The following is a 27,400-nucleotide window of genomic DNA, read 5'->3' as shown; positions in this document are numbered from 1 at the left end:
TCAGTAAAAATTTGCTTCATACAGTGGATATTATTTTCATGATAAATGAAGGGATATCGACACACCCATGTTTTGGGAATCATGCATATGGTGCAGGATAATTAAAGGGACCCACCCTGTTTAACCACAAGTCTTCTCAATGTTATGTCAGCATGGTGTATATACACAATAAAACATATTACACGCGTTTGCCCACCACCTGGAAGCGTTGCACAAATAGACCACTGCATAGAGACCCACTGTCAGGTTCTATTGCAAGCACGAGAGCCAGGTTTTTGTCACATCCTAATAAAAATAGACTCGCTCTTTTGGAAGGCTCTATATACACACACACACACACACACACACCCACACACACTTTCGTGAAGTGAGCTCCTTGTTACCGTGCTTTCCTGTGCTCACAAACCAGCCCCTATTCTGACATGGCCAGATAAGATAAATCTCCTGCACAACAGTGGAAATGAAGTGTGTTTCTCGATTGCCCGAGAGATGACTCTGAATTATGAAGTATGGGATTAAATCCCTATGTAAGCGTTTTGCAAATGTAATGGCATCTTCTCTTGTGAAGGGATAAGGGTACATCCACATCGAAAAAATACAAACAATCCCAGGGGCATATAAATATGAAGCACTCCTCAGCATCTGGATGAAATCGATCTGCTGGTGTATAAATGGGACCCAATGAGGAGGATGAGCAGCGGGGGTGGTCTTAATCCATTTCCAGCATTATTGGACTGGTAAGTGACACAGTTGTGGCAATGATTTTGGACCACAGGGGAAAACAAGGGTGGTCTTTTGGAGAAGCATTTTTGAATCGCGCAGACTTTCTAGTGACCGAAGCAACCAGGGTACCTCTAGCCACCTCATCCTGAGGATATTTGTGGGCAGTGCACATGACTATAGCAATTTGTTTTGGTAACATTAGTGCATTATGTACATTTTGTACATACTGACAATTCTTAATGAGGGTCTCATTGTAGGTCAGGAACACCCTTTGCATACAGATAAGTCTGAAGTCATGTGCCACCACAAACCCGTACTTTGATTCCATGTACACGGTTGCAATCTTGCCAGAAGACAGGCACGAGTAAGTGCAGCAGGTTCAGCCACTTGAGCAGATTGAACATTAAGGAATCAGCCGCTTTCTACAATTTGAAATACAGTTAGAACAGCATAACCTGTGGCCAGACTGGCCCTACCTGGCATCAGGCGTTTTCCCGGGAGGCTGAAAGGGTGTTGGCTGGTTTTGAGGCTGTGGGGGACGGTTTTGTTGCTGGGGGCCAGTTTTGCAGCATTTCCGCAATATCAGCCCCTAGTAACAAAAGAAGCAGTGCTTCACACTTGCAGCGCCCCCCGTCACCCTCTTCGGGGCACGGTTGTGGGGCTGGTCTGTCAAAATTGCAATGGCGGCTTTGGGTTCCCAGTCCGGACCTGCCGATAGACCATGACTATTTGTGAGACATGACCCATCAGCAAAGTGCACCAGTTCACAACTGGGAATGGGAATGCCAGTTAAATATATACGGGTCTCTGACACATGAGCATTGACATCCAAGCAGTCATGGGGCTTTCCATCATCAAGAGTGGGCATTAGAGATGTAGGATTCAAGGTGGGACTGTTGGCAAGGGTAATATGAGAGCCCTACAGCAATAACATTTGATATCTTGATAATCTGGTTGTAGACTGAATATAGGTTTTGTTGGTGAGCATGAATCTTAGCAACAGACTGGAACTTAATACAGCATTTTTCAGAGGCATCAACAAGATGAGCAGCAGCAGTCACAGAGCAGAGACATGGTGGGAGGGCAGCTGCGAGTGTAATCAGGGCTGCAGAATCAAAGGCTGCAGGCTTATTTTGATCCCCAAGGTCGTGGACTGGCACCCTACGGGCAAACCCATTGCGTCCATGCCAATAGAGAGTAAATATTTTAGCCCATTCAGGGAGCATCAAAGCGGGTGAAGAAGTGAAGGCCTGTTTTATTTGTAGAAACACATTTCTGGCCTCTTTAGATCACTGCAAGGGTTTAGAGATGTCTTTTCCAGAATAGTCTTGCAAGGGCATTACAACTATTGGCATAGCCAGGATCCATTGTCTACAACACCCAGAGGCAACCAAGACTGTAGGTACCTGAGAAATGGTGACTGGATGAGGTAACTTACAAATGGCTTCAATAAGATCAAATGGCAGGTGCTGCTCGCCATTAAAGGAAAGGATGTGGACTAAGAGCCTACCTTGCAGTGATCTAAAGCACCAGATGCAAGAGCAGGTCATCAATATTTTGAAGCAAAGGTGAACCCTGGCTGAAGAAGCAATGTGTCCAGGTCCTTCTTTCCAAAATTAGCAGAGACTATACATCCTTGTGGGAGTGTCTGGCACAAAACGGAGACCTATATGATGCGAAAGTGGAGAGGAACTGACCCTCTTCGTGTATGAGGATTCTTACTAAGAATATTAGGAGTCTTACTTCCAACTTTTTGGGCACTTTTTCTAACTAGTTGAATGAAGGAAGTTTAAATATATCTATTTCTTTGAGCATGTTAGTTAAAATAAAATTGTCATAGGGATAAGTGTTGGTCCTGAAACTTCTGGTTTGAAGTGTCACAGAAGCCAGGTAATGTAAATGAAGATTAGGGAGGGTAGGACCTCCACGGTCTTTAGACAGGGAAGTTGCAAGAGCTTCGAGTGGAGAATACTAAGGTGATGTTTTTTCCAGATTATACTGTAGGGGTACAGCCCCAATGCAGTTTTCCTTTGATACGCTGCAGGACACATTGGACTGGTTGGAGGCGACGGGGAAATTCTCTGGTCCCAGGCCGGTTGGCAGGAGGGGTGCACAGGGAGACACGGCGAAAATCTCTGAGTGACGTAGACATCAGAACAGAACCTGTACACCTAAATTACCTGCACTACCGAACTTCAAACAAATAATCAAGGAACAACAGCAGGCCATCCGGAAGGCGGAGGGGATTTCTGATTTGGCTAAAGACTCTGATAGAGAAGTAGTGTCAGCCCAGTCGTCTGAAGATGAAGGCTCGTCGGTGGTCTGTCCCTTACATACTAACTCTCTGACTCTACCAGATGTCACCCCACAGACGTCAGATGGACTCATATGATATATACCATATCCTTTATTTAGCTACTTGCTTACTGCTATATACTTAAATGCCTGTAGGTAGATCATTAGGCATTACTATGTCGCTTATATGTGGAATGATACTGATGTTTGCGGGGTGCGAAGGTTGGGGGAGCGTTGGCCTCATTCGATGGGGAAATGGTCTGGGAAATCGTCTCTCTGACATATAGCTGGAATCTTACTAGTGGTACCTCATTTCCTTGCTACTGGGTGGATTTGTTGCACCTGAATGCTCTGAGAAACTACGAGCCCTCACACACACAAACTTTAGGGGGTTATTTTGCTTCAGTGTAACACAGCTCTTAGTTTGGGCAGTCTCTCAAGTTTGTTATGTTTGCTCATTTGGTATTACACATTCGTCATGTTGGCATTACGTTTTAAGATAAGTTCACTCAGGCACTATTGTACTAACCTATGCTGACCCTAGATGCCACTTTCAAATATGACCACACGCATGTACCCTATCCCTCACAATTTATGAACTAGAAAATAGCCGAATCATGACATCACCACACATCATAACCTGGTATGTTCGAGGCCTGCGCAGACCCACCCGTAGATACTCAGTATAAACTTACCTCAAATGACATAACGTACAGATAGCTCGTCTACAAGAGTCTCACCTAACACATTCGGAGACGAATAAGCTGCAGCACAGGTGGAAGGGGCATATTTTCGCTACAAGTTACTTAGTGTTTGCTCGAGGAGTTCTGATCTGGGTTCTCCCAGGCACCCCCTCCTGGTAGAAGAGGTGGCGCCGCATGCAGAAGGGAGATATGTTTTCCTCAAAGGTAGGATAGATGGAAGATGCCTCTTGCTAGGTAACATATACGCACCTAATACAGACCAGGGCCCTTCTGGAACTCACTGTCACCCTGGGTAATAAGAGGGGAATGTAATAGTGTATTGGACATGGCCCTAGATCGCTCATTCCCACCACTGCGAGGCATCATTACATCTACTGGAGTCTCATTGCTGAGGAAGTGGTCCTGTAGATGGGGCTGGTAGATATAAAGAGGAACCGCAACCCCAACAAACGTGTATACTCCTTCTACTCCACCCTGCATACTCTGCATGTTCGCATTGATAGGATCTTGTGCACATCCAACCGGCTGCACAACGTCATACAGGCTGAATAGCTGGAAGGCACGCACACTATCCTCAATACGTACCATTATCATGGGACACACAGCCCTCTCTGATTCCAAAATAGCGTCTGCAGTCTGCTATGCTGGAGGATCCGCCGTTTTGAGAATCTCTCCACACTGCCACTGTGCTATTTTGACCTTGACACAGGCATGGCGATGTCCATCCTGGTGGAGTGGGATGCCTCTAAAGTGACACTGAGAGGCAGCTGTCTGGGCTTAGGTTGTGGGATGTGGCGGCCAGTGGAGAGTGAACTACAAAAGTTGGAACGTGAATTGTTGACACTTGAGATGCGCAAGTCCACTGACCTCTCCTGCTCCTTGGAGCTGCTGACAGCAAGGATGATGCAAACAGTGCCCATTGAAATCACTGAGGTTCCTAAATAATGCTGCACATTTAGCAAAGACACACGCGACAGCAGATCACTATGGAACCCTACCCTCATGGCTGATCCGACAGGAGCAGCCGAGTAGCCCCAAACAACCTTGGAAGCCTCTGACCTGGAATTAAATAGTTTCTTAGATGGTCTCCCATTCCCGAAGCTAATCCCTGAACAGCACCTATCACAACAGTTGAAATTCAGGAAGCGATTAGATCCCTAGCCTCGGGCAAGGTGCCAGGCTTGGATTACCTCCCATCCGAGTTTTATAAAGCTTACTCATACCTCCTAGAGCCAACACTACAGAAAGTATATGAGGAGGCACTACACTCATCACACCTACCTACCGAACTATATATGTAAAGTCACACTGGTCACCCTACTGAAACCAGATAGAGACCCCACCCAGCTCGGCTCCTACAGCCCATTGGCGCTGCTAAATGTGGATTATAAAGTATTTGCTAGCATACTTGCGGGGTGGCTAGCACCATTAGTACCCTATTTAGCATGGTGATCAGAATGGGTTTGTTCCACACTGTTCATCTTCTTTTAACATGTGCCAGCTGTTTCACATCATACGATCTGCTCCTCGGATCTGGACCGCTGTGGTGCTATGGTGCTCAATCTGTAAAAAAGGCATTTGACACTGTCGATTAGCCCTTCTTCTTCAGTGTCCTACCTCGATACAGGTTGGGAACGCTCTTTATTACACTGGTCAATTTATTATACAACAACCCAATTATGAAGGTCAGGACTGGTCGCATGGCATCACAGCCTATAGTGGTGGGAAGGGGCACTAGATAAGGTTGTCCCTTCTCCCCTCTCCTCGTTTCATTAGCCATCGAGCCTTTGGCCCTGGTCATGCGAGCATCCGCAGAAATGTGGGGCATGCCACTGGGAGGAGACAAACACATGATTTCTCTATACGCAGATGACCTGCTACTATATATAAAGAATTTTGGGATGATTCCAGATGTCATACCCTATACTCTCGCTCTTTTTGCCCGTCTATCAGGGCTACGGGTTAACTGGAGAAAATAATTTCTGTACCCATTGGATACCCACATGCCTGATCCGGCGCTTGTTGACAGTGGTGCCTTGGTCACTTGGCAGTTGACCATGTTCCGCCACCTGGGCATTAGGGAATATCACAAAGACCAGGACTTACTTGATGGCATTTTTAACAGGGTACTCACTTCTCTGTCGTCACAGATGACTTTCTGGAAGTAGCTTACCCTTTCAGTGGCAGAAAGGGTATCTCCCATTAACAGTGGCAGCTGGCATGGCTTGCAGGTGGTGAGGAGAAGGGGGTCTTGCGAGGGTTGTGGAGTCACGCTAGGGGTTGGGGTACACAATATAAAAAAAATAAACGTACCTTGCCGCCAGGACCCGCGTCTCTGCTCCTGCTTTCCACGTCTTTGAACAGGAAGCATAGCCAGGCTCCCCTAACTAATCACAACGCTGAAATTCAGCATTGTGATCATCTGACCGCCATGACACGCCACTCAGCCAGGGGCTGGAGGGGTGGGCATGTTCTCCATGCAAGCTTTAATGCAGTCTGCATGGAGAACAGGGAAAGTGCGCATGACTGTTTTGGGTGGCCTGAGAGGGCCGACCAAACAGTCATTGCGCACGTAGGATTGGAAAAACCACTCCTCCACTGCCCTGGTCCGAGAGCAGAGCAGCCCTGCCCGCCAACCCGCCAGCAAAGCAGCATGAGGCATAACATGATAATAACTCAGTCATTATCATTTTTTGTTTCGTACTTTGCACTGCTTAATAGCAGTGGGGTGACGCTCCTCCGCCATAGGGGAGGATCTGACACTGCTCTTTAAGATTGTGGTGCTCCCTAGACTTCTTTATTATTTCATCAACTTGCCGATATATCAACCACCCTCCTTTTTCCAGCTCATCGAGTGAATGCTCTGTGAATGAACCATCTACCGTCGGATCAGGGAGGACTAGCAGTACCTAATCTAGAGCATTACTACTTAGCATCTCAACTACAATGAATGGCCGGGTGGGTGATGGGACTAAACCTATTGGATACAGCTGGGGACGACGCTCCACACATGTTAAACTCTATTCTTTCTTTGTTTCACCCCTGCAGCAAGAAGTCAGGCCCCTTGCCCCTGCTGCTACAAGTGGCCAGCCACTGTTTCCATAGATCCCTGTTCCTCACCAGAAACATCAAACCATACGCTCTAGCTATTCCATTACTAGGGATGCCCAGACGTATTGGGACAGATCTTGCTGTTTGGCCAGCGGCGGGTATTTATACACTGGGTGATCTCTACCAAGACGGCACACTACTGCCGTGCAGTGTTCTGGCACAGGAGGAAGGAATGCCTCCAGGATACTTTGGTGGAGTGGTGTGGCTCACTAGTTAGAGGCAGCAGACCCGGAAGCAGAGAACGGCCCGGGACCAGGGTTCAATTCCCGACGCGGCAGGGTCATGGACCAGGGTCAGCGAACTCGACAATTCTCGCCTCGGTGCCTACTCTAACCAGGGATCACACTCGGCAACTCTGGGCATTAAGCTTGCCTCATCTCTACAATGGCCCCCCCACAGACGCCGGGGATGCCTGGTTTCACCTTGGAGATACCCAGAAGGGACCATCTCACAGGGAAAGCCAGGACGGGTTCCACAGCGGTCTCCAGCGCCGGGACGCTTATGGGCAGCCGTGCGCTTTACAAGTCCAACACATTTACACACATTTACATACTTTCTTATGCACGCCTCATGGATTTGTTTGTTGTGTTGCAAGTGGAGGAACATAATGCAAGAATTACAGACACATCTAGTGCTCCAGTATGTACATGTCATGGGAGACGGCCAACATCTCACTCGTTGGTTTGCGGACGCATTCCGCCTGCAAACAGCAACGAATCTGACTCTGTTACGCACAAAATTGGTGACCGATCTAAGCTGTCCATGCACACCCAGCGGAATTGAATACAATTCTGTCGAGCCCCAAACATATTCCTCGCCATGTTAGATTTAGACTGATACAATACTATATAATACGCAGAGCATAATTGATCCTGGATAAAATAAATTGTTACTTTCATAGACGTGATATGGGTTGTCCCAGGTGTTCTCACCATGACGCTGGTATCATGCATATCTTATGGTCATGTCCTAAACTACAACAATACTGGGAGGAGGTAACACAATATCTATTCGACTGCACAGATAGACAACTATCGAACACATGGGAAACATGCATACTGGGTGCACTCGTGTGGGATAAAAAACACGGAGCCAAAAATCGATTTCTAGATCTGGGCCTTGCAGTGACCAAATGGCTCATAACCAGACGTTAGAAATCTAGTGATCCACCGTCTTTATTGGCCTGTTCCCACTCTATTCTCAATTGGGCAAAACCTGAGGATGTGTCCCTTTGTAGGGAGTATACCCCGGGGCTATGTAAATTCCCAATATCAGATAGTTGGAACTCGATCCAAACAGCTCTTCAAATGGCTGTACACCCTGACTCAGAAACTGATGTCTCTCCGAATGGGGAACTGGCGCTTAGCTGAGAAGGGAGGCCCATCATCCACCCCGACGGGGCAAACTGTGTGTATGATCCATGTAGAGTCATATAAATAGGAGAGTGTGGTGTATGGGGAAACACTGGTCTTATAGCCCACTAGAAGCACTCACTGTCCATCTCGGGAAGGATGTTTTGAGTATTAATATGCCTGAGGTTAGTTCGTTTTATTGTTTAAATGTTCATTCATTTCCTAAAATTGCTTGAAGTCAACACCTCTTATTTTGTACTCACACAACTGTCTGTTCTATTATGCAATGTGGAATTGACATTTACGTTAGTGATTAACAGGACAACACACACCTAATCACAATGCAATTTATTTCCTTTAGTCTCATTGAAATGTATGGGACTGCTGAAGCGTAGCTGGAACATAGATATAGGCTATTCAAGTTAACCAAACTATGTATTAAGTTACTTTACCAATGTATCAACGATCTGAGTCATTCCAATATGGTTAACTACTGTAGCGTGCACTGTAACACCCCTGTGCTGATACCATACTCATGTATGCGCTGCGGTGTATTTATGTATTTTTCTTCTTGCAAACATCAATAAACAGATCAAACAAAAAAAAGACATCCACAGTCTTTAGGAAATTTGTGAATTTGATTGGGAAATTCTGGGTTTTTGTTAACCCAAAACAAACTTGAAAAACAATCGATCAGTTTTAATAAAAACACATTTGTTAAATAACATAGAATGGTAAAAAAAAGTACAACATTTCGTTCAGAGAGATGTTATCAATTATAGACACAGAAGTTTGTCCTATTTAATTGTGGTACATATTAATTGTCATAAAGAACATTGAAAACTTCAAAATAATATACCCTAGACACCTTCTGGGGCTGAAGTTGCAGTGGTACCTTATCACAGGAGGTAAGAACATTCATTGAAATATTAAATAATAGTACTTCCACGTGGGTCTCATCAATAAAATATCCTTTGCATATTGCCTGGTGTCCAACAATGGAGAACAAATATTATCAGATCCTGCTCCTAAATACAAAGCAGTAGCATCAATGCAGCAACATAGAGTTTTATGACTGGGAAGCTAGCCAATGATGAATTCGTGCAGTGGAGCAAGAATAGATTGTTAAGTGTTCAAAGAGCAATGTCAAAAGTACTGGGAAGATAGGACAACATTGGTAGGTACCTCTTTTGTGCCAGTGTATCTGTTATTGATAATGATCTGTGTGGTAGCCTTATTGTACACCCAGTGAGCTGTGCAGAACATTTGAAAAGTGTCAGGATTAAGACTAAGAAATATGATCACCTGGTCAAAAGCCTTTTTGGCATTGAGCAGAACAATTGCGGCCAGGGTTTTATTATTTAAAAAAATATCTGAAGCATCAGCAAAGAAAAGTAAGTGTATTTACTACAACATTGAGTCAGGGCCAGAAACCACTTCAGTTGCTGTGGATTAAGGTGGGGGTAGCCTGTAGTAATCGAGTGGTAATAACTTTGAACAGAATTTTATGATTGGAATCTAGTAATGGAATTGGACGATTTGACTCAAGTTATATGGGGCTTTTACCTGGTTTGAAAAAAACACGTATAATAAAACCATTACCACAAGACGGTGGAATAAATCCACTTGAGAGTAAATGATTAATAAGTTGTATAAGGAAAGGAACGAGTTCAGAAGCAAAGATTTTATTGAAGTCAGTCAGTCAGTCAATAAGTCTTTATTTCGACAATAAGTCATAAAAGACAACACAGTAAAACAATAAAAACTCAACATTTCATACTTGTTAGATCCTAATGTTCATAGTGACAAGGGAAAGTTCGTTAATTAATCTATCCAATCAATGCTTTATACAGGGTGTTCCAAACACAACCATTAAAAAAAAATATATATTGTGATCTTAAAATTTTATAAACCATTTTAAAATTTGTTACATAATTAGCAACTCATACTTCCTACTATAAGGGCCAGTTTAAAACAATGCAGTCTACAATAGTTTCAGTTTATCTCTGCGTATTGACCACATCCATTTTAGAAACTTTGCAAGTGCAATTACCATGCTATCAGTACAATCAGTTTTTAAAATCCTTAGTGCCACAGTGCCACTATGGATGCCTTTCTGTATACAAATTGGTCTTATCCATTTGTGGCGCGGGGCTTTATATGCTGGGCATTTAAACAAAACATGAGCTATAGTTTCGGATTGGGCTGCACAGAATGGACACATATGGTGATCTTTGTTAGTTGACCACTTGCTTGTGAATGTATTGATAGGAAGGGTTCCTACCCTGTATTGATGGAAAAGTTTCCTATCATTGGGGATGGTAATAAGGTCCCAGTATCGCTCATATGCAGGGATGTGTTTTTGTTCCATAAAGGCCCTGGTAAGTGATGCATCAGTATGCTTCTGAAATTCCCTTTGGGTTATATTAGCCCAATACAGCTCTTTTAGGGCCTTTCGTGAGGGAAAAATATTTTCTAATGGGTTTTCCCATAGTTCCACCATTCCTAGGGCTTTATATTGCAACTTGACCTGTTTAAACCATGATATTTTACCCCCTGTGTCCATTTTCCTAGTTTCTAGGAGCGCTGAAGCATAATGAGATAGTTCAGGCGTCACCCATAGCCTCCTCCAGTATGCAACTGATCTAAAGCTAGCTATGTCCTGAATTTTCTGACAACCCAAGTCCGTGTACAACGGTGTCAATGGTGTTGATTTTGGGAGTCTAGTTATGCACCGCAAGAATTTATTTTGTGCATTTGTCAGGGCTGATACATCAGAAACCCCCCACAGTTCGGCCCCATATAACATTGAAGCCCTAACTTTCGTATCATATATTTTTAAGGCTGGGGCTATTGGTTGAGTAACTGATGATCTTAATTCTCTCAAAAGGACACCTGCTAGCTGTGCATGTTTTGTAGTTAGATAGGTCATGTGTGGCTTCCATTCCAATCTAGACCCCAGTGTAATGCCCAAATAACTAAAACAATCAGTTTGTTCTAAAAGCTCACCATTCATAAAGACTGTGCCCCTCACTTTCTTGTGTCTGTGCATTACCATGAATTTGGTTTTTGACACGTTGATGATTAGACCATGGTCATTGCAGAAAGCCTCAAAACAGCCAATTGCTTTTTGAAGCCCTTCTTGCGTTTTAGAAATTAGAAGGGTGTCGTCTGCGAACATTAACAGGGGTATTGGGATGCCATTTTGTTTTGGTGCATCTGTGTGAACCTCCCTGTAATATTCAATAACCCTGTTTATATATAATGTAAACAGAGTTGGTGCCAGGATGCACCCTTGTCTAACTCCCCTTTCTGTTTCGAATTTTTCAGTAACCTGGCCCTGGTTACCCCGCCTGACCTGTGCATAATTATTTTCGTGAAGTTTAATCAAGAGGGTGAGGAGTTCGTGTGGCATACCTTGCTCATGAAGCACTCGCCACAGCCTAGTATGCGGGACAAGATCAAAAGCCGATTTCAAATCGACAAAGGCTGCGTAAAGAGTGCCTCCCCCCAGGATTACCCATTTCCAATATATAGTAGAAAATCTAAAAACTTGATCCACAGTGCTCGTAAAAGGGCGAAAGCCTGCCTGTAGTGTAGACATAACCCCAGAATCCTCTATCCAGTTCTGAATCCTATGTAATACAAGCCTAGCCACCACCTTCTGAATACATGCAATTAGGCTCATTGGCCTATAATTCGCTGGATCAGCACGATCCCCTTTTTTATAAATTGGGATGATTTCGGCTCCCCTCCAAACATCTGGTATTGGGGAGCCCCTAGAGATAGAGTTCAACAACAGCTCTAAGTACGGCACCCATGCCTCTCTACAATGAAGAAAAAGGTCTGCCGGAATCATATCCGGACCCGGGGCTCTTCCTCTCGGGATTGTATTTAAGGCGTGTTCGATATCACTCCGACTGAACACTAGCGGAGTGGTGGCTGCATAGTTTATAATAGGATCCAGACTTTCCTCACTTGCCCAGACGGGGTTTGCAAACTGTGATTTGAAATGTGATACCCAGCATTCGGGTGGAACGGAATTTTCTGGCTGGGACCTATAAGATCCCTTGCCCCATTTCACTAAATTCCAGAATCCTGTCATATTTCTAGACTTGCTTGCCTCATATAGCTCTTCCCAGTCTTTATCATCGCAGGTTTTTTTTGCTTCCTGCTGGGTCATTTTATAGTGACGCCTAGCATCACATATTGAGAGCCTATCCTTTGATCTCACGGCAAGTGCTAGAGATTTATATGCGGTTCTGCAGCTTTTGCCATACCAGGATTCCTGTTTCCTTCTGCTTTTACGGGAAGGATCGTTTCTTTGCTTTATAAAAAATGTACTAAGATTTAAAAAAAAGGGTTGAATGAATTGGAACCACCCTGGTCATAATGTCATCATTGGATATGCAACACTGTAACTCACTGGTTGCGCTTGACACCATTGCTTCCATTGCTGTAATGCATTGGCAATTATCCATGCATTCCGCCCGTTTTAGCCTTCTTGTGTCATTTGCAATAACGATATCATTGGATGTATCTGCATCAACTATTCCTATTTTTGAAAAGAGCTGGAACTCTAAACTAAGGGGATTATGGTCACTCTCAATTCTTTTTATGATGTTCGTATCCCGGATAGATGACCAGAATTCCAGATTAACTAGAATATAGTCAATCCTACTTGAACGTGTACCATTGTTAAAGGTTGGACTTCCGTCCTTATCCCCTTTGGTTCGACCATTCACTGCTATAAGTCCATACTCGAGACTGAAAGTCTTGAGCTGGAGAGCTGCTTGGGTCCACTTCTTTATAGGTGGTATATTTAGAGGGGGAATTTGCCAGCTATCATCCTCTGCCTCTGTAAGGTCGATGTCAAATTGGTCCAGAGGCTCAAAAGAGCAATTGAAATCACCACCTATCAATACATTTGCCTTTCCCCTGTGTAATTTTACACACAGTCCCAGTTGTTTAACTGTCTCGGAAGATTTTACTCCCGGATTACCCCTCGCGTATACATTGAATACTATTAGGTCTCCGAACTCAGGGGAGTGAAGCTTTACAATTAGGATGTCCTTGGAATAGGAATCTATATACGCAGTAGTGTACCTGGCATCCTGCTTTACCCAGGTGGTCAGGCCCCCCATTGGCCTTCCCCTCTGTGTATGGGTTGCAGGTATTGAAAAATTTAAATAACCCAGCCGATACTGGGATTCCATTGCCCAAGTTTCCTGCATGATGATTATAGTGTAGTTATCAATAAAATGTAACCAATCATGGGAAACTATCTTGTTCCTAAGACCAGCTACATTCCAGGACACTAAAAACTGACCAGCCATGTCATTTCTCAATTCTCTGTGGCCCTGGTCAAACTGTGCTTGTGTATCCCGCTGAGAGACTGTAGTTCGGAATAGATTACTGAATTTAGTAGACCTATTGCTCTGGGAACTATCATTTGATCTTGTGACAGCTTCTGCTGTTCTGCCTAATGCCCTCCTTTTATATTTATAGGACATTAACCCAGATGTTGTACTGTCTTTCACTGATGCCCCACTGCTAACTACTTGAGGGTGTATTCTAATCTTATCTTGCAATTCCGCAGAAGTTCCTACCAATGCCATCGCTTTTTGGAGAGTGTGTACATTAGTGGGTTTAACAAGTACTGATTCCCCATCAGTATACCCCTTACCTTGTAATGGGGGTGAACAAATTGGTATTCCCTGAGTGTAGCTAGCTACATTTCTCCCCCCCAGAGGCTGGTATAACATAGGTTGCGAAATAATTTCTTCTGGAACCCCATGGGCTACACCTTCTGGGCTAATGGTATGGGATTGACCACCCATGCCCCACCTGGACAGTAAACTTCAGTCGCAATCATCCATACCATTAAACACATCGAACCTATTAAATGTCTCCAGGGGTGTGAAGGGCCTCAAATGGTCCATGCTTCTGTTAAAATTTGTGTTGACTCTTGGGGGTACAGTATTCCACCCGTAGGGATCAGCAACAGGTATTTGGTATTGTGCGTGTGACAAATGCCCTGTATTGTATGGGGTTGGAAAATATGAATAGGTATGCAATTGTCCACTTGTATATTTTGGGGGAGACACTAGGGATCTGGGGTAGAAGTAGGTCAAAGCACGGGGAATAATGCTGTTATTTCCATTCCCTGCAGGCCAATTTAATATATAATTGACCACATGCGAATCTCTAAAGTTGACTACGACTACATCTCCCTCAATGTCCTTACTTCTACCACCCAGCCATGGAAGTCGGCGAACATGTACTATTTCGCTGTTGATGTTGCTTGTGATTGGTCTGTATACACTAAACCAGTGCATGATTTTATTCTTCAGCTGGGCGAACCCTTCCCTCTTGTTGTCTGCCAGAACAGGAACACCAGTTAAGACAACCACAAAGGGCACAGCTTCCGGTGGAAGTTCTACTAATGGACCCCTATTCGTTGGAACCCCTGTGTGTCTGATGCCTCTCCACTCCTCCCGTAATTTCCCCACAGGTACCTTTTCCTGAACCCTCGTGATGTTACTAGCAGGAATTACAGCTGGTTTTTTTGCCTGCTTTGGGGGAGATAACTTTTGTTGGATGGAACTTGCTATTTTGGGGGGTTTTGATGTAACTGTATTGGATTGGAATGAGACTTTAGGGGCAATGGGCAGAGCGGATATAGCCGGGATTGGAGACTGCACTGCCTCACTCACCGGACCTCAGGTAAACCATCCTTCCTCCCCATACCCAGCTCCATGTCCTGAAGACGTTTCTCCACCTTTTTTACCCTTTCTATGATAGGTAGAATGAAAGATATAATTAGGTGTTCCATACTGTCCAATGAGACACTAGTTTGTGTTGGTATCAATGTGGATTCGGCAAGGCCATCAACAGGTGCACTGATGCTGGTGTCCATTCCAATATGCGAGGATATTGGATGGACTGTCAGGTTTAGCAAAATGTCTTCTGCAACAGCTGGAGCCTGTTCAGCTGTGATGACAGGCTTGAGAGACTTGCCAAAGTCTGAGTGACTAATCTTGTATTTTTGCATTACCCCCCCCCCCCCCCCCCCCCCCCTTGCGCCTTCTTTTACTGGGTGGTGGACCTTGGGTCTTAAGCGGAATTGGCCTTTTACTCTTACTACGTGTGGATTAGCCAGAAGTGAGTTTCTTGATAACCGGATCCAACGTTTTACTAATGGGACAGGGAAGGGGAGTAGGACTAAAAATCTGTTCAGTAAAGACACACGGTGTAGGAGTGCAGTCTCGTAACAAAAGCTGGACACTCTCTGGCAAGGTGAGATCTTCATTACCACTGAGATATCCGCCGCTTGGAAAGAGGGCACCCAACGTAGAATCTGGTGCTGTTTTATTTTTCAAACTTTCTACCGAGCGACGACGCTCCGCCCTTCGCTCTGCTAACGTGGTCTCCTTTTCTAGGTCAATGAAAACCTTGGTGAAATAATTGTCAAGAGTACCTTTTAACGCCAGGCCCCCCGTCTTATCTCCAATGGCTTTATCGGGGCTCAGACCTGAAACAGACATTCCTACGGAGGTGTACAATTACTAGGAAGCAATCAATAAATGGGGAATAAATGCAAGGAAATAGGATAGGCCCAGCCTGGCCTCACTCGGCCTCTGAGGGCCACAGAGGGCCCGCCCTTTATTGAAGTCACTACTAAACGCATCTTCCCTTGGGACCTTTCTGCTAGCCAATCGAGATATGGCAATTTTTACAGTGTCAGGTAGTATTGCAAGAATAAAGAAAAAATGTTTCCTGATCCTGGGTTGAAGTTTTAATATGTGAGTGGGTAATCAATGTTATTAGATTTTCAGTCTCTTTCTTTTGTGACCATGCCAGAATATGTCTGTTTTTTTTACCTTCCTCATGGGTTTATGCTTTATATGTCTGCTCTTTATTTTAAGATTGTTGCATGACATATTTCTTTATTCGTGACAATATGGAGTCGTGGTACCACAGTGGTGGCAGGCGAAGCTGCTGTGAATTGTTTTTCTGCCTAAGACAGGTTCTCTTAATGGAGGGAGACAATATTTACTTCTCCTTCGAGGAGATAAGCTTCTTGTGCAATGAAATATGACCAGACTGTTGCTTTCAATGCATTCTATAGTGTAAACAACAAGGACCCCCTGTTGAAAATTTGATAATCTCAAGAACAGGGAAAATAATCATGTGTGTAGTATCATTTCAATATTACTCAAACTGGGAGAAGCTAATTTATTGAACACCAAAACAACACAATTATAAAAGTATGAATCCTTTTTAATAATATTCTTTGTAAAATTAAAAAACATATAATAACTATACAAATATAAACAGATTTTAAACAAAATAGACAATTGATATAATATTAAAGTAGTTTATACAGAAAACCATAAACACATCAATAACAAATGACAATCAAAATTTATCTCAAAATTCATACATATTAAAACAATCAATAAGAGGAGGGAACAAAAAAATTTTTTTTATAAAAAGTGGCAGTTAATACTTTCTCGACGCGCGTTTCGGCGTTTAGACCAACGCCTTCATCAGGAGCCACATAAACATTTCTGAAATATATAATAAATTAACATAAAAAGCAATCAATAATTTACAATAACACCTTAATTCCAAAAAATTACAAAATGTTTTAGTGTTCGACAAGAATTAGGAAAGAAATTTTAAATTAATTTCCTTTTTTTTTTTAAAAAAGAATAAAAAAATTCACGTCTCCCAGCTAATTCTCAACATATAGTATTTAGTAAACACATTACAGGATTTATATTTATATATTCGAGCAGTTGCCAAGTATTAACTTTGTAACCCAAGGGGGTTTATAATGTTGCCAGTGCTAAGCATAAAATGCCTACAATATAGGTTGTATATGACATAAATAGTTGTCCTAACAGTTACTCATATTGTTGTATTGGCTGGCAGAGGATAATCTACCTTCTAACAAGTAGTTATAAAATCAGAACACATACTATAACAGATCAGTTAATTGATATAGAGCCTATAAACGATGAATCGTCATTTTCTGATTTCTACCGTTCTTCTATTATAAACGCTAGATCTACTTACCTAATATTCTATTTGAACATCAGCGTTCTGGTTACCGGATATCGGCTTCCAGAACGGACATCAAGACTCGCAAGTATTATGCAATTAGTGATATATCCTAAATGAAGAAAGACAATAACTATCAAAAACTATTTTAATTCCGGTCTGGCTAACCAATGAAGAACAACATACACTATTGCCTATGCAACATAAAACACTTACCAAATGATAAATGTAAAGAATCCTGTAGCCACGTGATATGTAGCCAACCTCGAGTAAACCACGCGTTCAGTCTGGTTTAAAAACGTATTTCGTTGATTGTTTTCTTTTTCAACAAACCTACAAATGTAAATATTGAAATGATACTACACACATGCTTTCAATGCATTCCACACAATATAGAGGTCGGTGTATTGTTGTTGAGTGGAAGTATTCCACAAACTCTTTTTTTAGTTTTCAGACAAAGGATTATTTGAGCAACAAAATGTGCTTCAGCCTCTATCCAAATAGGAGATAGCAAGAATTGGAGTGACAGGAGAAAGTGGTTGGAGAAGGAGCACCACATCATGTGTGACTTTGTCTCTCAGTAGTAATGAAGAACTTAAAAAATGATCATGGCGGGAAGCATTCTTACACCTCCCAGAGAAACAGAAATATAGTTACGCCCTTCGATGGTCCCTATACCAATTGTCGACTAGGTCCAGAACGGTCATAGGAGTCTGACGTGCCTACTTGGTTTTAGGCTGCGATTGCTCATGTCCAGGATAAGTGGAATCAAGTCCAGTGTTGGGCTCACCTGTACAGACCCAGCCAGGTAGCTGAGTTAGTTGCCAACCTCATTCCCGTCGGGACAGCGGGTCATCTAATACTGTGCCACAGTAACATACAAGATTGTTATGTTGATGGCCAATGTTTAAGGGAACTATCAACTATCAACTATCAACCACTAGGCTTGATTGGCCATTGAACACTCGCCGGAAATCTTCAATTCAGCCTATTTTACATGATCTAAGAGGTCTACGCCACAAACTGCAGCACAGGATAATGAAAAATAGGCATTTTCTAACCATGAACACATAATGTCCTGTTTTTACCAGGTACTGAATGGGTTTCTTGGAGGAGTACCAACGTGGGATGGTGAATTTCTAGCCTTTCAAAAATTGCTGTGTTTTTACTCTCATTATTTAGTGAGTTCTCATTAAGACTAATAATGACCTCCTTTGTAAGTGAAGAAGTCTGAGTTTGTGGGAGAACGTGTAACTCTTCCAAACCAGAGAGACTTGGCGCTGAGGCTTCGATGAGGCCGGAGAAAGTTTCTATTTCACTATTGATATTGTCGATCTTCATTTGTGTTGGCGAAAAGATCGTCGCCAAGGATATTTTAATCTGCTGAACTTCTTGAAGCAGCTGATCTAGCAGCTGTACTATCTGTATATGTGTCACTATGTCACCATAGTTCATAAGATGCCCCAGACCCGTCGCTACCTTGTCTTCGTGGTTAGAGTCAAGGGGATGATGTCACTGGGGCTTCTAATACTGTCCCCCACACACTAAGATTGACATGCTGTGGATGGGGGTCTATAACAGGTACTTTTGGTGGGAGCCTCTAAGTATAGATGTTATTGTAGAATCAGGTATGGGATTTTCCCTAAAGAATTCTAAGTCTTAGTCACCGGTTGGAATTGGGCCAATATTAACCCCCTTACACTACAGGCATCTGGTAAGTGAAGCAGTCTGAGTGTGTGAGAGAATGTGTAAATCTTCCAAACCAGAGATCCTTGTCGCTGAGGCTTCGATGTGGCCGGGTAAAGTTTCTATTTAACTATTGAAATTGTCGACCTTATTTTGTGTTAGTGAAAAGCAGTGGTGGCTGGTAAAATTTGAAAGTGGTGAGGCTTAAAACAATTGTTGTACATTACTCACAGACAGACACAACCATACAGCATGCCTTAAGCCAGGACAGGAGCTCAATGCACAGACAGACACGAACATACAGCATGTCTTAAGCCAGGAGATGAGCTCAGTGTAGAGACAGATGCAACTACACAGTTTCTCGTTATCTAGAAGAGGTGCTCAATGCTGGAACAGACTCAACCATACAGCAACTCCAGATGCATGGGAAGGCGCTCCACATACAACACCTCGCTATGCTGAAGGGAAAGTAACACTGCGCTGTGCGTCATGAGGCAGCGCAGTTGAAGTGATTATTAAGTGAAACAACCAATTCAATGGTATTTCACGTTTTTTTCACAGCACCATTCTAGAAAATAACCTTTGCCCTTAGTTTGCAGCCAAGACTAGTGACTGATAACATGAACGCTGAAGTCAATATTGTTAAAATAGTTTACAATATATCATAAAACCATCATGTGCATAAAACCATCACAGCACTGTCTGAACTCGGAAGTCAATATTGTTAAAATAGTTTCATATATGTCATAAAACCATCGAGGGTGGAACCATCACTGCACTGTCTGTCTGCTCTTACAACAGTTTGCTGGTGCTGACTCGACCCTCCCTTTTCATAGTGCTTAACAGCTTTGTGAATATGTTTGCTTTTTAAACATTGGTGTCCATGGTTTACTTCGACCTGTACGTAAAGTAATATTTCAATGAAGAAACAGATCTCATTCCCTGTAACGTCTTTGAAATAAGCAGGGCCGGACTGGCCATAGCGGGCACCGGGCAATCCCCCGGTGTGCCACAAGGGTGGGGGCCGGTTTTGGGCCCTGGGTGCCGTTTTTGTTCCAGGGACGTTTTTGCAGCAAAATCGGCCGAAAACCGGCCCCGGCAAAGAGCTCGCGGCACCTCCAAACACCCCCCCCAAACCTCCCCCCCCCCAGGAAAGTGGACCCTTCCTGCACAAAAACAATCACCTCTACAACACAGACACCCTTGCACCATGGCTCAAGGGTGCCTACATTGGCTCATGGCAGCCCACTGTGTGCCAGCGCAGGGGAAAAGGACAGGAATGCCCCATATCTTGTAGATATGGCACATTCCTGCCCTTTTCTTTTGATGCACAGCAGTGCAGCAGGACGGCTTGCTGCGTTGCCATGCATGAAAATATTGTAAATGAGGCCCCTTGTTTTAACTCTTCTTTGTGCATGAGGGTAGAGGCAGTAGCATAACAATAGCTCTGCAGCCCCCCTTGTGAGTGGGGGGCGAGTTCCAGGGGCCCCCTCCGGCCCTGTGCACAGGCGGGCCTGAGAGCTCCTGACTGGGTCTAGAGCATAGGGGCCCCTTCCATGTACTTTACCGGGGATCCCCCCTCAAGTTTCATTACGCAATGGGTAGAGGTAGGGTGGCACGCAGAAGACACATGAAAACCCAGCTCGATTTGGAATCAAGGTTGCAACAGGACCTCGAGCTGACCCAGGTCCAGGTTTAATGATCGAGCATTCAGAGGTTCACCCACCTCTATGTGGAACCTCCTTGTTTTCACCCACACTTACCTCCTGCTTTAGGTGTTATTAACCATATCGGAGGTCGGGATCCCCTGCTTCCCTGCTCACGGCTTCCAGCTATGGCTGATCTTTCAGGTCTTCAGCAAAGCACCATTATAATTGGCCATGCTTAGTTAAGAGAGGGACCACTGTTGACACTGCACAGGCACGACCACCAAACTCATGCTGTGAGAAGCCAGCAGACCTTAAACAACTACAGCCGACACGTGTTTCGTCACGTCATGTGACTTTCTCAAGGCTTCTAGATTTCCCCAAATGTCATCAGATTTTGTTATCTTAATTTGTGTTGTTCTCCTTGCATTCGTACTGTCGCATATCGATCTTCAATATAGTCAATTTAGATTTGAAAATGATAATTTCAATATTATCCATCTATCTGGATCAAAGACAGGTAGTATAAACCATCTTTTCGTCACCGTCGGATTCGAAAAGGCACTAATTACATTAGTTTTAAAAACACATTCCTGTCACTGTGTGAAGAGAATCAGACTCTGATAGGCCTGATTTCGTGTGTTATCGTCCTATAATGCACAAGTCGCGTTTCCTCCGTGCTCCGCTTTCAGGCCTTGGCTTGTGGGAGGTAAACGCTCTGCCTCGTGGGAATACCCAGAATCCCCCCTCACCTGTTACTTCCTTGTGCTCGCCCAGGTCACATTGAGAGATGAATCCATGCACCCCACTGTGCCCCTTATGAGAACCATTTTTATGCCCACCAAAATCAGAAAAAGGTAGGACACTCCTTAGCACAAGCAACACAAAGCAGAGATGGTAAAGTTCTTGGAAGCCTTTGAGAAACGCCTTAAAACTATTTGAGTCTATCTATGTTAATGGTCTAACTTCTTGTCTCTTTTTCTTTTATTCTGATTTTAGTATTAGAAGAAAAACTATCAAGATTTTATTTTGTTTATACTCAACTATTATGTGACTTCTTTTTAATGAGTCCCTACATTTTTAATATTGGTTGTGTACTGTAAATGAAATTGTTATGGTTTTAATTAACTAAACAATAAAGTTTAAATTCAAAATTCACAAATCAGAGAAGGGAATTGTTAAGAGGGATGTACAAGAAGTTGTTTGGTAAAAGCTTGGCAAAAACCTAGCTACTGTTGTTGGACAGGCCCCACGAAGGGCTCGCTCCCTCCCCGCATGACAGGGCCCAGACACCGGCTCTCCGGGGGCTACCCGCAGAAGCAACCCGCAACCCGTCCCCTCCGGGACGCCTGCTCCCGGATGTCTCTGTGTCACGGGCCCGGGCCCCCGTCAGCCCCATTGCCCGGCCCAGCCGCCATCTTGGACACTGCACCACGCGGCCGCGTGGCCTCAGCTCGACCCCAACCCTGGACCTGGCCAGGCCCCGCCATCCCGGCACCACCATCCATCCAGGAGGTGAACGGACCACTTGGCAGGCTAATGGGAGAAAGAAGTGTCGATGGCTCTCCCCCCGCCAGGTGCCGATCGCCCCCAGCCTCCCCGGGTGCTGGCTCCACCCCCCTGCTGGGTGTCTGGACTCCCTCATCCCGGACCTCCCGACCTCCCAGTGCGAGGGTCCGGACATCAAAGGGCGCCAGACCTATAACTGAGGCAGCCCCAGAGCAGGAGGGCAGTTGTATCCTGAAGTCGAGAGACACCGAGAAGAACTCATCCTTGACGGACTGCTGGCGCTGCCGCAGCCCTGCCTTGTGAACTATCGCCCTGCCTGCTGGCGCTGCCGCGGCCTTCTGCAACCTTCATCCTCGTGGGACCTGCTGGCGCTGCCGCGGCCCGTTGTAACCGTCATCCTCGTTGGGACCTGCTGGCGCTGCCGCGGCCCGTTGCCATCTACGACCTCTTCGGGACCTGCTGGCGCTGCCGCGGACCGACCCGTCCGAACACCGAGCTCGAGGATTGTGAGCTACCGCCGTTTCACCTCAGTACCAGTCGGTACCAAGACTGTCCCGCTACCCCCTTTCCCTACTAGAGACTAGAATTGAGAAGATCATCGTGTCCTGACCTCCTTGTATCGTACTACCTTACTTCCAGAACTGCCTATAAAAGGTGTTAATCTGATCTTCGTGTGGTGTCCATCTGTGGGGGGGGGAAGTTACTTGTCTGTACGATCGCTGGAGATGGCCCTCACCGGAGGCCTCTCCCCTTGTGCTCGGCCGACCCTCCAGGTCCCCGTCTAACATTGGTGGCCAGCGGCGCGATCCGAACCAACGCGTAACCGTACAGAGAGTAACTCACCCTACGAATAATCCACAATGACGACCAGAGAGAGCGGATCTGCAGAGAAATTCCAGATGGAAAAACTGGAAGAGTACAACCACCGAGAGCTAAAACAATTTTGCATAGAACTAGGCATTGCCACCACCGGTCTGAGCACGAAAGAGGACTTCAAACACGCCCTAGAATCCTGGGCAGAGACAAATATCGCCGGACCCCGGGACCCCGAAGCCCCGGAGACAAACACCACTCTGACGGAAGAAAGGAGAACGGATCTCTCCCGGGAAGAGATCCGAGAACGAGAGAAAAATAGACTACACGAGTTAGAGTTGGCACGGCTCAAATTAGACGGAGAATTGAAACTGGCAGAACAAAAGATGAACTTAGAACACTTACGGCTCCAAGAAGAGCGAGAGGAAAAGCAGAGACAGAGAGAACTCGAAGAAAAAAGACTGGCATACGAACACGAGTGCAAGCTGGCGGAGATAGAAATGCGCAAACAGAACAAAGACCTAGGGGTGCCCGAGCAACCGCGCCCCCCAGGGACTACCGAACAGAAGGTCCACATCCCCAAAGATGTGGTCCGTGAATATTATCGGAACGACGACATACAGCAGTGGTTCAAGGCCTACGAGATCGCCATGACTGCCCACCGGATCGCTCGAAGTGACTGGGGAGCCGGTCTATGGGGGAGATTCGTCAATGAAGGCCGGGATGCCCTGCTGCAGCTTCCGGACCATCAAATGACGTCCTATGACCACATGAAGGCCGCCCTCCTCAGTCGATATGGGCTAACGCCCGAGATGTACCGCCAGAGGTTCCGCCACTGCACCCGGATCCCGGGTACAACCTGGATAGAATATGTGAACTATTTCAGCCGAGCCTTCGAGGGATGGATCAAGGGTAGCAATGTAACAACCTACGAGCAGCTCTTCAACCTCATTGTGTGGGAGCACCTCTCCAACAACTGCTTCGTCGAGCTCAGGCAGCACCTCCTCGACAGCAAATTGACTGACCCACGGCAGCTCGCCGCCGAGGCTGACCGATGGGAGAGCACCCGAGTGACCCGGAGTGGGCCAAACGAGCAGAACAGAACCAACCAAGGTCATCATCGTCCCCGAGGAGGAGGAGGAGGACAGGGCCGGGGCAGAGACGCCGTCCCGGCCGCTCCCGCAAACAACGCCCCGCCCCCGGCCGGCCGGGGCAACCCCCCGATGCGCCCGGGGTTCCGAGCCAACGTTACGTGTCACCGATGGCAACGAGTCGGCCACTATGCCAGTGACCCGACCTGCCCAAAGAACCAGACCCCCGGGCCCCGCCAGATGGCTGCCGCCGCCCTAGGGGAAGAGCAAGTCTCCGAAGAGCCTGACGAGTACGAGCAGGAGCAGCCCGAGTGGGAACCCGCCGCCATGACCCTGGCCTGCCTAGGGGGAAGAGACCTGATCCCGCGGGCTCCCCTACCAGCCAACACCAGGAAATACAGTCAGTGGGTGAACATAAATGGGCGTAAGGCCGAAGCCCTGCGTGACACCGGGGCCAGTGTGACGGCCGTCCGTTGTCACCTGGTGACCCCAGAACAAATCCTGCCAAACGTTCTTTGCCCCGTCCGATCGGCCGACAATTCGGAGAGCCTGTGTCGGATGGCCTGCGTCCCCTTCGAATGGGGAGGAGTGTCCGGTATGCTAAGAGTGACTGTCCGCGACGATGCCCCCGTGGACTGCCTCCTGGGGAACGATCTCGAGAGTTCCCCGTGGGCAGCCGTTGAAAGAAGAGAGCACCTGGGGATGTTGGGCCTCCCGGGCTGGGCGTGTGTAACAACCCGGTCCATGGCCGTCGACACCATCCCTGGATCTGAAGAACCCGAATGGCCAGCACCGCCTCCCCCGATCGCTCCAGAGGGAAGCTCCATCCCTACCGACCCCCCGGAACAAACCCAAGGAGAAGCCGCTCAGCCCCAAGACCTTCCTGACCTGGCTCAGTGGCGTCAGGAAGGGGGGCCCACCCAAGAACAATTCCGGCAAGAGCAAAAGACATGTTCCTCCCTCGAGGGACTGCGACAGCAAGCGCTCGCCCAGAGCGCAGGAGACACCGCAGGAGCCCACTGGATCTATTGGGACAATGACTTACTGTACAGCGAACAAAGAATAGCGGAGCTGGGGGCCAGTCGAGTGCTGGTGGTGCCCCTCTGCTTCAGAGACTTCCTTTTGAACTTGGCCCATGATGTCCCCCTGGCTGGACACTTGGGGCAAGACAAAACATACAACCGCCTGGTGACTCACTTTTACTGGCCGAAAATGAGAAATGACGTCTCCAACCACTGCCGGTCCTGCCCGACCTGCCAGGCCAGCGGGAAGAGCGGCCGCAAACTCAAGGCACCCCTGCAACCATTCCCCGTTGTGACCACCCCGTTCGAAAGGGTGGGAATAGACATTGTGGGGCCCCTCGACCCCCGAACAGCACAAGGGCATCGATTCATCCTGGTCCTGGTGGACCACGCCACCCGCTATCCTGAGGCGGTTCCCCTTCGAACTGTAACCGCACCAGTGGTGGGTCGAGCCTTAATGGGAATCTTCTCTCGGGTGGGCTTCCCCAGGGAAGTCGTCAGCGACAGGGGCACGAACTTGATTTCAAAATATATGAAATCCTTATGGCAACAGTGCGGAGTCACCTACCGATTCACAACCCCCTATCACCCGCAAGGAAACGGACTGGTCGAGCGATTCAACCGCACTCTCAAGGGGATGATCATGGGGCTGGAAGAACCCCTACGCCGCCAGTGGGACGTGCTACTACCGTGCCTCCTCTTCGCCTACCGAGAAGTCCCCCAGAAGTCCCTCGGCTTCAGCCCGTTCGAACTCCTGTACGGACACCCTGTTCGCGGGCCTCTCAGCCTAGTTAAAGAGGAGTGGGAAATGGCCCCCCTGAAGACCCCTCCAGACGTCTACAAGTATCTCCTGACCCTCCGTAATCAGACCCGGCGATTCAGAGAGATCGCCAAAGCCAATCTTGAAGCCAGTCAGGAGGACATGAAGACGTGGTACGATCAACATGCCTCCTCCATCGAATTCGAGCCTGGCCAGCAGGTATGGGTGATGTCCCCCATCGAACCTTGTGCCTTACAGGACAAGTGGACGGGGCCCTTCAAGGTGATCGAGCGTAAGAGCCCCGTCACCTACCTCATCGACATGGAATCCCCCCGGAACCACCTCCGGGTCCTCCACGCCAACAGACTCAAACCCCACTTCGTGCGCTCGGAGCTCAGCCTGCTGATGGCTACAGACAGTGGGGCGGAAGAGGACTCCGAGCCCCTCCCTGACCTACTGGGGACCGGGGAAAAAGATGGTTCGGTGGACGGGGTCCAACTCTCCGAGGCTCTGACCCCGGAGCAGCACCAAGACTGTCGGGCCCTCCTGCTGCCATTTGCAAACCTATTCTCCCTCACACCCGGGGTCACCCCCTGGTGCCTGCACGACGTGGACACTGGCGACAGTCCTCCTATCCGACACCGGCCGTACCGAGTACCAGATCGGGTACGCACCTGCATCCAAGAAGAAGTCTCCAAGATGCTCGCACTCGGAGTCATCGAACCCTCGGACAGCCCCTGGGCCAGCCCGGTTGTACTGGTCCCCAAAGCTGCGGCCCCGGGCACCACACCCGAGCTCCGGTTCTGCGTCGACTATCGGGGTCTGAACGCTGTCACCCGCACCGACGCTCACCCCATCCCCCGAGCCGACGAACTAGTTGACCGCATGGGGGCGGCCCGCTACCTAAGCATCTTCGACCTGACGGCGGGCTACTGGCAGATCGGCCTCACCCCCAGGGCACAAGAACGATCCGCTTTCTCCACCCCGGATGGACACTACCATTTTTGAGTGATGCCATTCGGCATGAAAAACGCTCCAGCCACGTTTCAACGACTGGTGAACCAGGTATTGGCGGGCCTCGAAGAGTTCAGCGCCGCATACCTGGACGACATCGCGGTGTATAGCCGCCACTGGTCAGACCACCTCCGCCACCTCCGAGGGGTCCTGCAGGCCCTCCAACGGGCCGGCCTCACCATCAAGGCCAGCAAGTGCCAAATAGGCCAGGGGTCCGTGACCTACCTCGGACACCAAGTGGGGAGCGGTCTGGTGGCCCCCCTCCAGCTCAAGATCGCTGCCATCCAATCCTGGCGCCCCCCCGTAACCCAAACCGAGGTCCGAGCCTTCCTGGGGCTCACCGGGTACTATCGGCGGTTCGTAAAGGACTATGGCAGCATTGTGAGGCCCCTCACGGAACTCACATCCAAGACCAACTCAAGAACCGTCAACTGGACTCCCGACTGTCAAGAGGCCTTCGAGAGGCTGAAGGCCGCCATGTGCACCGCTCCTGTGCTCCAGGCCCCCGACTACAGCCGTGAGTTCATCGTCCAGACTGATGCATCAGACCATGACATCGGGCCGTCCTCTCCCAACTGAACCCCGAGGGAGTCGACCAACCAGAG

General features: G+C 47.0%; 1 long non-coding RNA gene across 7 annotated transcripts in view; it reads right to left on the bottom strand.

Annotated features, from left to right (window-relative positions):
• The window catches only part of LOC144785985 (uncharacterized), a 207,664-nt gene that overhangs the window by 92,842 nt on the left and 87,422 nt on the right, over positions 1 to 27,400 (bottom strand). For 3 of the 7 annotated variants that reach the window (XR_013602066.1, XR_013602068.1, XR_013602069.1), the window contains 2 exons: positions 17,270 to 17,366; positions 16,103 to 16,758 (listed from right to left, as the gene is read on the bottom strand). The exons of 2 other annotated variants lie outside the window; for them this stretch is intronic. This is a non-coding gene — a long non-coding RNA (uncharacterized LOC144785985). Of the gene's footprint in view, positions 1 to 16,102; positions 16,759 to 17,269; positions 17,367 to 17,470; positions 17,588 to 27,400 lie in introns of those variants that run through there. 2 more of the 7 variants (XR_013602067.1, XR_013602070.1) reach the window with 1 other exon arrangement.

This window comes from Lissotriton helveticus, chromosome 10 (assembly GCF_964261635.1).
Source record: "Lissotriton helveticus chromosome 10, aLisHel1.1, whole genome shotgun sequence".
NCBI lineage: Eukaryota > Metazoa > Chordata > Amphibia > Caudata > Salamandridae > Lissotriton > Lissotriton helveticus.
This window is presented reverse-complemented; position numbering and strand designations above follow the sequence as displayed.